This window comes from Nicotiana sylvestris, chromosome 3, assembly GCF_000393655.2.
Source record: "Nicotiana sylvestris chromosome 3, ASM39365v2, whole genome shotgun sequence".
Classification (NCBI taxonomy): Eukaryota; Viridiplantae; Streptophyta; class Magnoliopsida; order Solanales; family Solanaceae; genus Nicotiana; species Nicotiana sylvestris.
Genome location: NC_091059.1, coordinates 186924897 through 186937695, shown reverse-complemented (window position 1 = coordinate 186937695; position 12799 = coordinate 186924897). Strand labels below are relative to the sequence as shown.

General features: G+C 40.5%; 1 long non-coding RNA gene across 1 annotated transcript in view; it reads left to right on the top strand.

The window, feature by feature from the left end:
• LOC138888768 (uncharacterized) overlaps positions 1–12126 on the top strand; it is a 31965-nt gene extending 19839 nt beyond the window's left edge. The window contains exon 2 of the long non-coding RNA XR_011406283.1: positions 11282–12126. This is a non-coding gene — a long non-coding RNA (uncharacterized lncRNA). The remainder of the gene's footprint in view (positions 1–11281) is intronic.
• Positions 12127–12799: the final 673 nt, after the last annotated feature.

Below are 12799 nucleotides of genomic sequence, written 5' to 3'. Positions count from 1 at the left end.
GTATATTGAAGAAGTACAACATGAAGCTAAATCAGGAAAAATGTGTTTTCGGAGTCGGATCAGGCAAATATCTCGGGTTCATGGTATCCAACCGAGGAATAGAGATCAACCCTAACAAGATCAAAGCTATCAAGGATATTACGGTAGTGGACAATGTGAAGGTCGTGCAAAGGCTGACCAGGCGCATTGTCGCCCTAGGGCGATTCATCTCAAGGTCCTCCAATAAGAGCCACCAATTTTTCTCGTTACTGAAGAAGAAAAACAACTTCACATGGACCCCGAAATGCCAACAGGCCTCAGAAAAACTTAAGTGATATCTATCGAGCCCGCCACTACTTCACACACCGAGGGAAAACGAATAACTATACTTGTATTTGGCAGTATCGAAAATAGCGGTAAGTGGAGTCCTAGTTCGGGAAGAACAAGGTATGCAATTTCCAATTTGTTATGTTAGCAGGACCTTAGGTGAGGCCGAAACTAGATATCCTCACCTAGAAAAATTGGCGCTCGCTTTGCTAAGTGCCTCTAGGAAACTAAAACTGTATTTTCAGTGCCATCCTATACTTGTTGTGAAAACTTACCTATTTGCAAAATATAATGCATAAATCCGAACTCTCGGGACGATTGGCCAAATGGGTCGTAGAAATCAGCGGGTATGATATTGAGTATCGACCCCGGACAACCATTAAATCTGAAATTTTGGCAGATTTCATGGCCGACTTTATGCAGGCCCTAATACCTGAGGTCGAAAGAGAGTTGTTGGTAAACTCGGGGATGTCTTCGGGAATTTGGACTCTCTTTAGAGACGGTGCCTCGAACTCAAAGGGGTTTAGACTTGGCATCGTACTGAAGACACCAACAGACAACGTAGTTAGACAACCCATTAGAATTGTGAAATTGACTAACAACGAGGCCAAATATAAGGCCATGATTGCATGTTTCAAACTAGCCAAAAGCTTGGAGGCGGAAGTGATCGAAGCTAAGTGTGACTCCCTCCTTGTGGTAAACCAAGTTAATGGAACATTCAAAGTTAGAGAAGGTCGGTGCCCTTGCAAACTTAGGGTCATCGGTCGAAAATGACGAGCTCAACTCGAGGGCAGTCGTACAGCTCATGAGATCGGTAATAGAAGAAGGTCATGCTGAAATAAACTCTACAAGCCGAACTTGGGATTGGAGAAATAAATACGTAGAGTATTTGAAGACCGGGAAACGGCCCTCAAATCCAAAAGAATTGAGGGCTCTGCACATAAAGGCAGCCCAATTCAGCTTGTCCGAGGACGGAACCTTGTTCAAATGAGTGTTTGATAGCCCGCTAGCAATATGTCTGGTACTAGGAGATACTTGGTACATTCTGAGGGAAGTCCACGAGGGCACCTGCGAAAATTATTTAGGTGCTGAATCATTGATTCGAAAGGTAATCAGAGGCGACTATTACTGGATCGACATGGAAAACGATGCGAAAGAGTTCATACGAAAATGTGACGAATGACAAAGACATGCTCCGATGATTCACCAACCTGGGAAACTATTGCATTCGGTCTTGTTAACATGGCCATTCATGAAGTGGGGAATGGACATTGTTGGCCCTCTCTCATGGGCATTGGGTAAGGCTCAATTTATCTTATTTATGACTGACTGTTTTTCTAAGCGGGTTCAAGCACAGGCATACAAGAAGGTCAAGTAGAAGGAAGTAATCGACTTCATTTAGGACCACATCATATGCCGGTTCGGAATTCCATCTGAAATTGTATGTGACAACGGGAAACAATTTATCGGCAACAAAATGACCAAGTTTCTCGAAGATCATAAGATCAAAAGAATCTTATCGACACCTTATCACCATATTGGGAACGGACAAGCCGAATCGACCAACAAAACAATACTCCAAAACCTTAAGAAAATGTTAACTGACGCCAAAGGAAAATGGAAGGAAATCCTACCCGAAGTCCTATGGGCATATCGTACGACCTCGAAGTCCAGTACTCGAGCCACTCCGTTCTCGTTGGTTTACGGCGTCGAATCTCTAATACCGGTTAAAGTTGGAGAGCCAAGTATTAGATTTCGATATGCAACAAAGGAATCAAATAACGAGGCCATGAATATGAGCTTGGGACTTTTTGATAAAGGCACAAAGCCGCCCTTGTTCGGTTGGCTGCCTAAAAGCAACGGATCGAGAGATATTACAATGGAAGGGCCAACCTTCGATACTTCAACGTCGGGGACTTAGTGCTAAGAAAGGTCACGCTGAACAACCAAAACCTGAGTGAGGGAAAATTAGGACCGAACTAGGAAGAGTCGTATCATATCATCAAAATCACCAAAAAAGGATCCTACAAGCTCATAACGATGGACGGCGAGCAAATACCAAGCAATTGGAATGTAACTCACCTAAAATGATACTATTGCTAAGGTACGACCCCATTCATTTTATTTTAATTATATTTTAGACTAACACTTGCAGGTGACCGACAAGAAGTAGTACAAAGTTTTAGGTCTGAAAGCACGTGTTGCACTATTTTTCCCTTGAACCGGTTTTGTCCCAAATGGGTTTTCCGGAAAGGTTTTTAATGAGGAAATAATGGATCGTGCTAACTTAGAATAAAATGTTGGTCATGGATCGGTGTTAAGTATCGGATCAACAGTATCCAAGGCTTCTCTCTATGATCACAATCGAATACTAGGGGGTATTACCCTCGGATATCAACTTTAGTAAGGAAATTACTTTGTGATGGAAGGGTCTCGATAGGTAGGATTTATTGTAAAGGCCAAACGGTCAAACGAAACGTGCCCGCATAGATTGCTCGAGCCCTATCATAAAGCATGTACGCATGTATAACTGTTTTACACAAGAATAAAGAAAAGTATCTTCATTGCAATCATCTTGTCTTTTAAAAAAAAATTATTTACATTTCTTAAGGAATTTCCTGCTTCCGATCCCCTAATGGTAACGAGCCCAAGGGCCACTTTAACTTGAGATCGAACATCACTCTCTCACTCGGGGACTGCTGTCCAAAAACAAACTCGAACGGTTCAAGCTATTAAACATCGGGGGCATAAGACCTATTAGGCAACCCTCAAATTTTAAAGGCCACAGCCATCCCCACTCGGGGACTGTTTTCTTAGGCAAGCCTGGAGACTCGGGAAAGCAAGCCCACTAGGTGACACCCAAACTAAAAGACTACGGCCATATTAACACGGCTCGGAGACATCCGAGATCCGTAATAAAAATAAGGCCTTCAAAAAGAAAATTTTCATAATCAGTTCTAAAGAATACCCTCGATGAACTATAATCCCAGCTACTTACTTTGGGAGGAAGTTTCCGGTAACACCGAACTCCCAAAATGCCTTAAAACAGATTAATGTAAAGACAAGGTTTGTTTGAACCTTCGAATATAACTTGATTATTTCATTCTAAGGCATTTTTTATCTTTGTGAATATAAATAATAAAGCAAAGGAAAAATTTTGAAAGCCGTGAAAGGGAAAGAAATCCTTATATTCATACAAAACTCTTTTTACAAGGTCCAAATAGCCCGATAAAATTTTTTACAAAGGCTGAATGGCCTCAACAAAAATGCAAAAAACAAAAACATCTAACGGCCTAAGTGGCCCGGTCCTCATCGGGGGCAGCATCTTCACCCTCCGTATCTTCCCCGCCTTCGGACTCGCTTAAATCCTCGGACTCATTATCATCCTCGGGATAAGCCAACCTTTTAGCGTCAACTTCGAGCTCTTTGGCATTCTCGATCTCAACTGATAGGTCGAAACCTCGAGCATGGATTTCCTCGAGCTCCTTACCTCCGACTTGGCCGCTTCAAGCTCCGTGGCCAGACTTTCTCGATCAGGGATGGCCAAATTCAATTGGGACTGGAGCTCCTCGATTTTCTTAGCCTATGCCAAGGACTTCTCCTTAATACCTCGGAGTTTGACTTTAGCCGAAGCCAGTTGGGCCCGGGCGGTCTCCTTTTCTGAGGCTAGGCAATCCATGTTCTTTTTACATTCTTCGGCCTCAACCACATCTACCTCTTTCTGGAGCTTCCCGATCTTGTCGATTTTTTGTTGGACCTGCGGGTTCAGAACATTAGTCACCATGTTCGATTCGTCGTCACTAACTTCAAAAATTCTTCTTACCTGCTCAGCCAAGTCGGCATGATTTTTCCGAGCCACCTCTAACTCAGCCCGAAGGACCTTAGCCTCCCCTTTTCTTTGCTCACTGAGAAGTTTGTAAGTGTTTTTTTCTTAGTGAGCCATCGGATCTTGGCCTCGTACTGGTTCAGCTATTCCCGGTATCAGAGGAACGTTTCATAGTGGAGTACCGAAGCCTATAAACACAGGGAGAAGAGTTACAATCATCTAAAAAATAATCTAAGTGCACACTAGAAATTATTAAGAGGTATCTGAGGTTACCCGATGTAATGCATGTTGGTCTTTGTTAAGCAAATAAGGAACTTCCACCTCGTTCATCTTGGCCTGATACTCCTTAGTCACCAAGTACCGAAGATAACTGGACACCCCCACGGGGGCAGAAAGAACCTTGGCATCTTCCAGAATGGACATAACAATTGATCGATTCCGATCAGGATTCAAACTCGAGGCTGGGAACCGCTTGACTAATTTTGGGCTCAAGGTAGGTCCACTCGATGGACTCTTCTATGGCACCGGTATATCACCCAACCCGGTGATGTCCTCTGTAGCGGTAGAGTCTACGTCGTCAAAGAAGTTGTTAAAGGGGTATACCGCCCTTATGGCTTTTCGGTGGATCGTTCTTTCAGTGTCTAAGCATTGGCAATCATAGACTCAGTAAATAATGGCAAACCGGAGAGGACTATTACTCCGGGTATGCCTTTCAGAGCACTATCCGATGTCTGGGAAGAACCGGCTACAATCTTATTATCGGCCTCCCAATCTCAAGGCAGAGTGGCCTCACCCCCTTCTGGTTCGGGAGCTTCGGCTAAAGCTCTCTCATCTACCTCCCCAAATCGAGATGATTCAGTTTCAGCACCCGCCAGTTCGGAGGCCTCTCGTATCACGACAGTTGACCACGCGCGGGGCACCAACTTGGAATTCTCTTCTTCTTCTTTAGACTCGTCCCTCAGCCGTTGGATTGCGTCGGAAGGTAGAGAGCTGGTAATTTTCTTGGGTTTGCGCGCTAGCCTCCTTTTAATTTTTTTATTTTCCGAGCTCGGAGAACTCGGGGCCCTTTTCCTTTTCTTCTCATCACCCTGCCTCGGAGTAGGGGACTCGAGAGGCAAATCCTCGTCACTGTATGGATGCCTTATAGAAACATCCTTGGGGGTACCTGCAAAAGAAAACGTTGTCACACCTCCTTTTTACACCTACACCCCCGGAAAGAGTGTAAAGGAGTTTTTCCAATTAAAGGACAATCGGAACAGGATTTAATTATTGATTATTCAGAGTCGCCACTTGGGATATTAATGGTGTCCCAAGTCACCGGTTGCATCCCGAACCGAGGAAAAATATGACTCTGTTAACAGTCCGCGAACCAGAAATCCGGGTAAAGAATTTTGTTAACCCGGGAGAAGGTGTTAGGCATTCCCGGGTTCCGTGGTTCTAGCACGGTCGCTTAACTGTTGTATTTGATTTTATCTGATTTTAATACATGCTAGCTTATATGCCTTTTATTAATCTTACACCGCTTTTATTATCATTATTTTTAAGAATTGCGACGTCATGAGAAACGCATTTCGAACCACGTCGCAATCAATGCACCCGTAGTTGTCAACACATTTCGACTTCGTCGAGATTTGGATTTGAGTCGCATCAATGCGCACTCTAATTTTAAGAAGGTTATTTAATTAAATCGTGCCTAAAGATACTAACGTAGTGTTATTTTGGGGAAGAGCCATGAAGTTCGCTAAACGGCCATCCCAAATTCTAATTGTTTCGATAATTATTTACTAAAGGCCCGCATTTATTTATATTTTTTTCGGTGAGGCTCGTCTTCAATTTGTGAAACTCTTTTCTATCATTATTTATTTTTAGGAATTACGACGTCATGAAAACATGTTTCGAACCACGTCACAATCAATGCACCCATGATTTATCAACACATTTTGATTTTGTCGAGATTTGGATTTGGGTCGCATCAATGCGCACCCGAGTTTAGGAAAGTAATTTTTAAGTAAGTCGTGCTTAAAGATTCTAACGTATTGTTATTTTGGGGAAGGTGGTGAAATTCACTAAACAGCCTTTCCAAGTCTACACAATGAAATAATTATGCTATTAATTACTTGAGGATCCTAATTGATTAGGCCTACAATTTGTTGAATTTGAATTTGAATATGAATATCCGGGCATGAATGCCGAATAATGGGCTCTGAGCCCACAAAGCCCAACTCCTGCCATTGCACATGCTGTGGGCACAAGCCCTTAGAGCACTTAGGCGTTAGGTATGAAGCAGGCCCAATATTTGGCTTGCAATCGTACAGCCCAGGGATCGAATCCTTGGGCACCTTTTGATTTAACTAATTTCTTGGGCTACCTGCTAGTATGCCAGGCCCAAAACTGGCCCAATATGAGGCTGTTAAATATGTGATTTATACTTGACCAAACTTAAAATCAACCATGCGTATAGAACTCCAAATCAACTACAACTTTTGCAGATTTGACTTCAGCATACTGTGAAACTTAAACAAATTAAAAATGACAATTGTATAAACATGAAATGCATAATTTAAACAGCCCACACCCTGGACTATATACATGAATCTAAATACCCAAATGCCCACTTACTAACTAAAATAATCAAACTCATGCTGGACAGTTCATCAGTCTCAATTATACAAATCAGTTATTGGCTCGAATCAACACCAGCTAAATCAATTAGTAACAGTCAGACAATTTAAACAAACTAAACTATGAAAAGGCAATCAACAGACAATGTTTCCAAAGGCAACAGAATTCCAGTAGCATTCTCATTTTTCTCCACTTCAAACTTGGAGTTACATAGATGCGAGTCAAGGAAATGTACCTGGGAATTGTAATAAAATAGAGAAAAGGAGAGGAATCAACTATTTTCAACAGCAACAAGCAACAAACCCAGCAATGTTACACCACAGAAAAACAGGCATATTGCTTTGAAAACCAGAAATATAAGCAAATTCCCATAGAGCAGTTTAACATACTTCCATCATACCCCTGACCCTCACAGCTGAAACCAAACACACCTGTGATACTGCTAGACCCCAATACCCGGTTGAAGTCCAAAACTAGTAATGAAACTGTGAAGCTGTTTCAGATTTCTCCATATTTTGATGTTTTTGTTTTCTGAATAGTTTTGGAAATAAAATGCTGATTGAAATCAAAAGCAATAATGAAGGCTTAAATTGAAATTTAGAGCTCAAGGCATAAAGATGGAGAGCAGCCCCCCTTCCCAAGACATCTCATACCCTTTTATAAGCAACCCCAAAGAGAATAGATTAGGTTCTGATTTACCAATCAGTCCCTCTCTATTTTCAAATTAGTCCCTCTAGTTTTATCTTGCTAAACAAGTAACTGCACTACAATTATTAAAATTTACACTTGAACCCCATTCTAGAAGGCCCTAAGGTATTCCTCTACCCATACAATACCTATACTGCCCTTCCCTATACCTTGATATTACTATTCCTATCAGAACTACTCTTTTCCATACCCAGATTACCCCTGAAAGCCTTTCAAAATCACTGAACCTACCCTCATCCTTAACAGCTACACCTAATACCCTAGCCCAATCTGAAACTAACTGAAATTAATTAACTAGCATTCAGAAACCAACTAATTAGACTAGCCAAAACCAATTCTGTTCAATTATACCACTCAGACAAGCTAAACGAAATTAAACTGAGCTTAAACTACCACGATTAATATTAAATGAACTTAAAACTAATTCTTAAACCATGAACTTATAAACATTCAACCAAATATCAAGCTCAGAATCAACAGTAATTAACAAAACTTAAACTAACACATTCAAACCATAAAATTAACAGAACAAATAACGAAACAACAACTGTAAATAATACTTCAATCATGCAAGTAAAAGAAGCAGTAAAAAAACTCACAAAGGCATAAGGGCTTCCGGCCAGTCATGAACATCTGAATCCTTTCAGATTTTTGACGCGTAACATCCCTAACCATATGTTCTGACAAGAGAACACATGGTTAAGGATACTACGGTTCGAAATCAAAAGGATTTGGTTTTAGGGTTTGGCCAGAAATTCTTAGATCTAAGATTTGGGCCGTTTCATGGTGATTCGAAAGAAAACAACCACGGATTAGTGTTGAGGAAGGGCTAGGGGTTGTGGGGTGTAATTTTGGGCCGGTTTGGACGAACTCGTCCCTTGGCCGGAAAACTTCAAATTAAGATTCGAGGAGTTCCGGCCTTGTTCGAGGTGAACCAATGGGTGTAATGGAAAGAGGAGGGTGAGGGGGATCTGTGGTGTTAACCTCGGGGTGAACGGTGTAAGTTGTGTTCACCGCTGGCGAGGGATTTAGGGCGGCGCGGATTAAGGTTTGAGGAGAAGGGGTGGGGTGAAGAAGACGAGGCAAATGGGGGTAGGGGAAGGATTCGGACACTTAAATACTAAGAACCTCGTCAGTTCCGGACCGTTGGATTGATGAGATCCAGCGGTCCTGATTTAATGACCCCGAAATGACACCGTTTCGTCTGAAAGGGGGGGCAGACCGGGTAGGGACTTGGGCTGGACTGAATTGAAATGTTTTTGGGGTGTCTGGGCCTGAGCAATTCCCTTAATTTGGCCAAAATTTGGGTCTTTTATTAAGACCCTAATTTCTAACCTTACTTCCTTTTTATCTTCTTTTTATAATTTTTATAATTTTTATAAAGATGTAAACTAACATGAAATCCTGATTTTTCAAAACAAAGACTAATTAATTCCTAAAATTGTTCAAAAATAATAAAATCATTAAAATGCAAAAGTGAACTATTTTTGTGATTTTCATGCTTTGTTCTAAACAAATTAATCCCTAATTGATACTAAAATATAAAACTAAAACCTAAATGCAAAAAATGCGTATTTTTGTATTTTATAAAAATTAACACGCACAAATAAAATGCAACAATTATCAGAAGATGACACCAAAACGCACAAAAATTGTAAAAATAAAGAAAAATTATTTTGTTTGGGATTTTGGGAATTATTCATATATAGGGCAAAAATCACGTGCTCACAAACGTAACTAATAAGAACTCAATGATATGACGAAAAAATCAAATATTATTAAATCAGGAAAAAAATTACCATAGGAACGGCCCTTCCACCAGCCCTTCGACAATTTGTGCCACGCGCACTCGGAATAGGGTTTTTGCGACACGAGATCCTCGACCCACTCCTTGAGTCGAGGAACTGCATTCGGCATACGAGTAACGAATGCACCACAAAACATCGATAATAAGGGAGGAAAAAAGAAAAACAATAAACAAAGTCTTTAAGTTAAAGTTATACTTACGTTTCATGTTCCATTTCTCGAGAAATAGCATGTCCTCGGCCAGGACTAAATTCGAGGTCTTCGCTTGAACAAATCGGCCCATCTAGCCTCGTTCTCGATCCTCGTCTATATTCGAGAATGGGGCCTTACTGGCCCGATGGGCGAGTATTGTTAATCCCCCTCGATAGAGTCGGGGACTGTACAGACGCATGAGATAATCGAGGATAAAGGGACACCCCTTTTATTTTGTTTACAAAAAGCGGAAGAGAATTACTATCCTCCAGAAAGAGGGATGAATTTTACCGAGGGTCACCTTGTACCTCTTGTAGAAGGAAATGATGACCGGGTCTAAAGGCCCAACGTGAAGGATATGTGTAAATACATAAAAAAAAACTCCACGTGGGTAGTAATTGCTTCCTCAAGTGAAGGCACCACCATATGTTGATCAGCCAGTTGTAATCCTTTTTGACCTTGGAGAGAATATCATTGGTGATCGAGCATATATATCTCGAGACCGGCTCGCATTGACCTGGTACCGAAGAAGTTTTTTCAACCTTGAAATCAGCACCGATCGAGCACCCACAAGGAACAAACTCTTTAGGATAAGGTTCCACTACTGGTCCCTCGCCGGCAGGTCGTGATGAAGAGGCAGTCTCTTTTTGTGGAACTGTCTTAGAAGTTTTTGCCATTTTTCTTTTGAATAGAGATGAAGAAGAGGAAGTTAAAAGGACACGCTTAATGTTTTGGAATGAATATAAGCAAAAATTCTTGCAAAAGCGTCAAGAAATCTAGTACAGGTGTTAGAGAATGCAAAGGTTTTTTAAGAACAAGAGTATAAAAGGTTTGAATGAACGAAAGTTTGTGTATTCATAGTTTGCAAACGATGGTTAAAAACCCTTAATGGCCGACCAGCGACTAACAAACATTAAATGCCATTAAAGACGTGACCGACAAGACATTTCATCAATTTTGTCATTTATGGAACGAGGAATCGAGACGAAGATCGGCGGCTCATATCGTTTCCTGTCGTGACTATCTGTATATGGTCGAAAACAGGCTCATCTATTGCATGACAGATCGGGGCTAAAATGTGATAGGTTAAAGATCGACCCCGGATTATATCAAACCAAGGTACGAAGTTAGAGCATGTGTATTCAAGATCATCGAGCCCGTAGCTCCGGAACCAACCCCGACTCCGATACCGATTGAGGAAACATTATCGGACCGAACAATGAAAGGTCAAAATATCTATAATCGGTCGGATATCACAGTGAGAATGTTGGCACGTGTCAACGAGAGACCGATTAATTAGCAAATCATGAGATTCTTACTTTTTGTAGAATGGTATCTAAAGTAGAACTCCCCTACTATATAAAGGGGGTCTGATTATTTGTAATACAATTGTAACATGCATTCAAAAGCGATACACTGTTATTTCAAGTTCTTATTATCTTGTTATTCTGTTCTGACATCGATTGAGGCACTTGTTGATTCGGGAATGATCAAACTTCAAGGCCAACACTGTTCAACTTGTGTGATTTGAATTCACTTTTCTGTCATTGATTTCAATATTAATCTGTTTTCTCAATTTGTGTCATATTATAACACATATCCTTAAAACTTCGTATAAATTCAATTGTTATCCGATTTTAAGGGTAAACAGAGATCAAGATGATTGTATTAACATTAACAAGCATATGTATAGTAGTTATTGATGATAGGCTATAATTGCGTATTTTAGTCGCTTGTTACACTCTAATTTACTGCACTTTAATTGAATTTGAGCTTTAATCGCTAGTTTTTTGCACTAATTATGTCTTTTATGCCTTGAAGGAGTGATTTCGAGCTATGTAGATGTTATGGAATGAATTCAAGTGATTTTAGAGCTTTGAAGTCTGAGTAAAAGCCCAAGGAATCAAGCCGGGATCGTGTTCAGGGATCGACGAATGATAGTTAAGAACGAAACGAAGAATCGAGCAGGCATACGGTGCATTGTCTAGTAAAATACACATAACATTTTTCTCAAAACTCCGTTTGGACTACACAAAATATCATTGGAAATCTATTTGAAAGGGATACAACTTTCGTGTTTTGCATTTTTGCAAATTCCCACTACCGCGGCACGTGGTGAGGCGCGCTTTGCACCGCACTTGTGGAAATTTTCTGCAGCCTGTCAAAATCATCAATCTGAGCTTTTCCACTACCTCCCCACATGGCGCGTCGCCCCGTGCGGTGCGGTAGTTCAAATTTTATAGAGTGAGTGTCCTATTTCGCACGGGAGAAGGTATTTTCCTCTAGGCCCGACCCTATTTGGTATAAATACATGTAAAAATGCTATTTTGAGAAAGTAGGACATACTTTTGACATAATTTAGACCTAAGGAGGCTAAGGAGACCGGGGATTCAACCTAAGGAGGAAAGAACACGCTAGGAGCAAGGCGAAGAATTCTTCTACGAGTTTTCACTTCCTTCTTCCTATTTCCATTATTGGTTATGAATTCTAGTATTGTAATTATGCACACTATTATGAATAGCTAATTTGTTATCTAGGGTTGTGATGGAACCTATTGGAGGATGATTTTCCCTTTACATTAATATAGATTTGATGTCGCTTTTTCTTTATTTGTTCAACTATGTTATTATTGTGGTTGGTTGAAGAGACCTCAATTAGTTGTGCCTATTTAGTATGTATTACTTGGGAGAGAGTGCATATTTAGGTAGTTGTTGAACAACATCACTCCCGACATATGTGAGGAATCAATAACCAAGGGTTATAAGGTGGGATTAGGGATAACGAAACCTTGGGTGCAATCTAAGTGAGTTGTAATTAAAGCCAGCTAGCGTAACTCGGGAGAGTATGTCTAGTAAATTGTCGTAATTACTTAAGAGAGAATTACAACACGCAGAGCGCTCATGATCGGTAGAGAATACTTAGACGAAATTATAGAAGACATAGTGGGAATGATTCCGACAATTGGGAAAATCATAACTCTAGACCTCCTTAATCTTTTCTCCAACCTGTAGTATCTTTAGCGTTAATTTACTATTTTAATTTGTTAGTTATTAGTTAAAGACAAAAATCTAATATCTATAAGTTAGGAATTGTTCATGCTTGTCTTCTTGGTGATAGTGAACAACTGTAGCTAAATCGTAGTTCTTTGTAGGATTCAACTCCGGACTTGTAAACCGGATTATATTTGCAATGACCGCTTAGTCCTTTTTATAAGGCATAATTGGGCATGATTAAATTTTGGCACCGTTGCCGGGGAACTAACGATATAGTTGTAGGTGTACTTATTTCTAGGTTTCAAGTTTGAACTTTTATTTTTATTTTTGTATTTGATTTTAATTT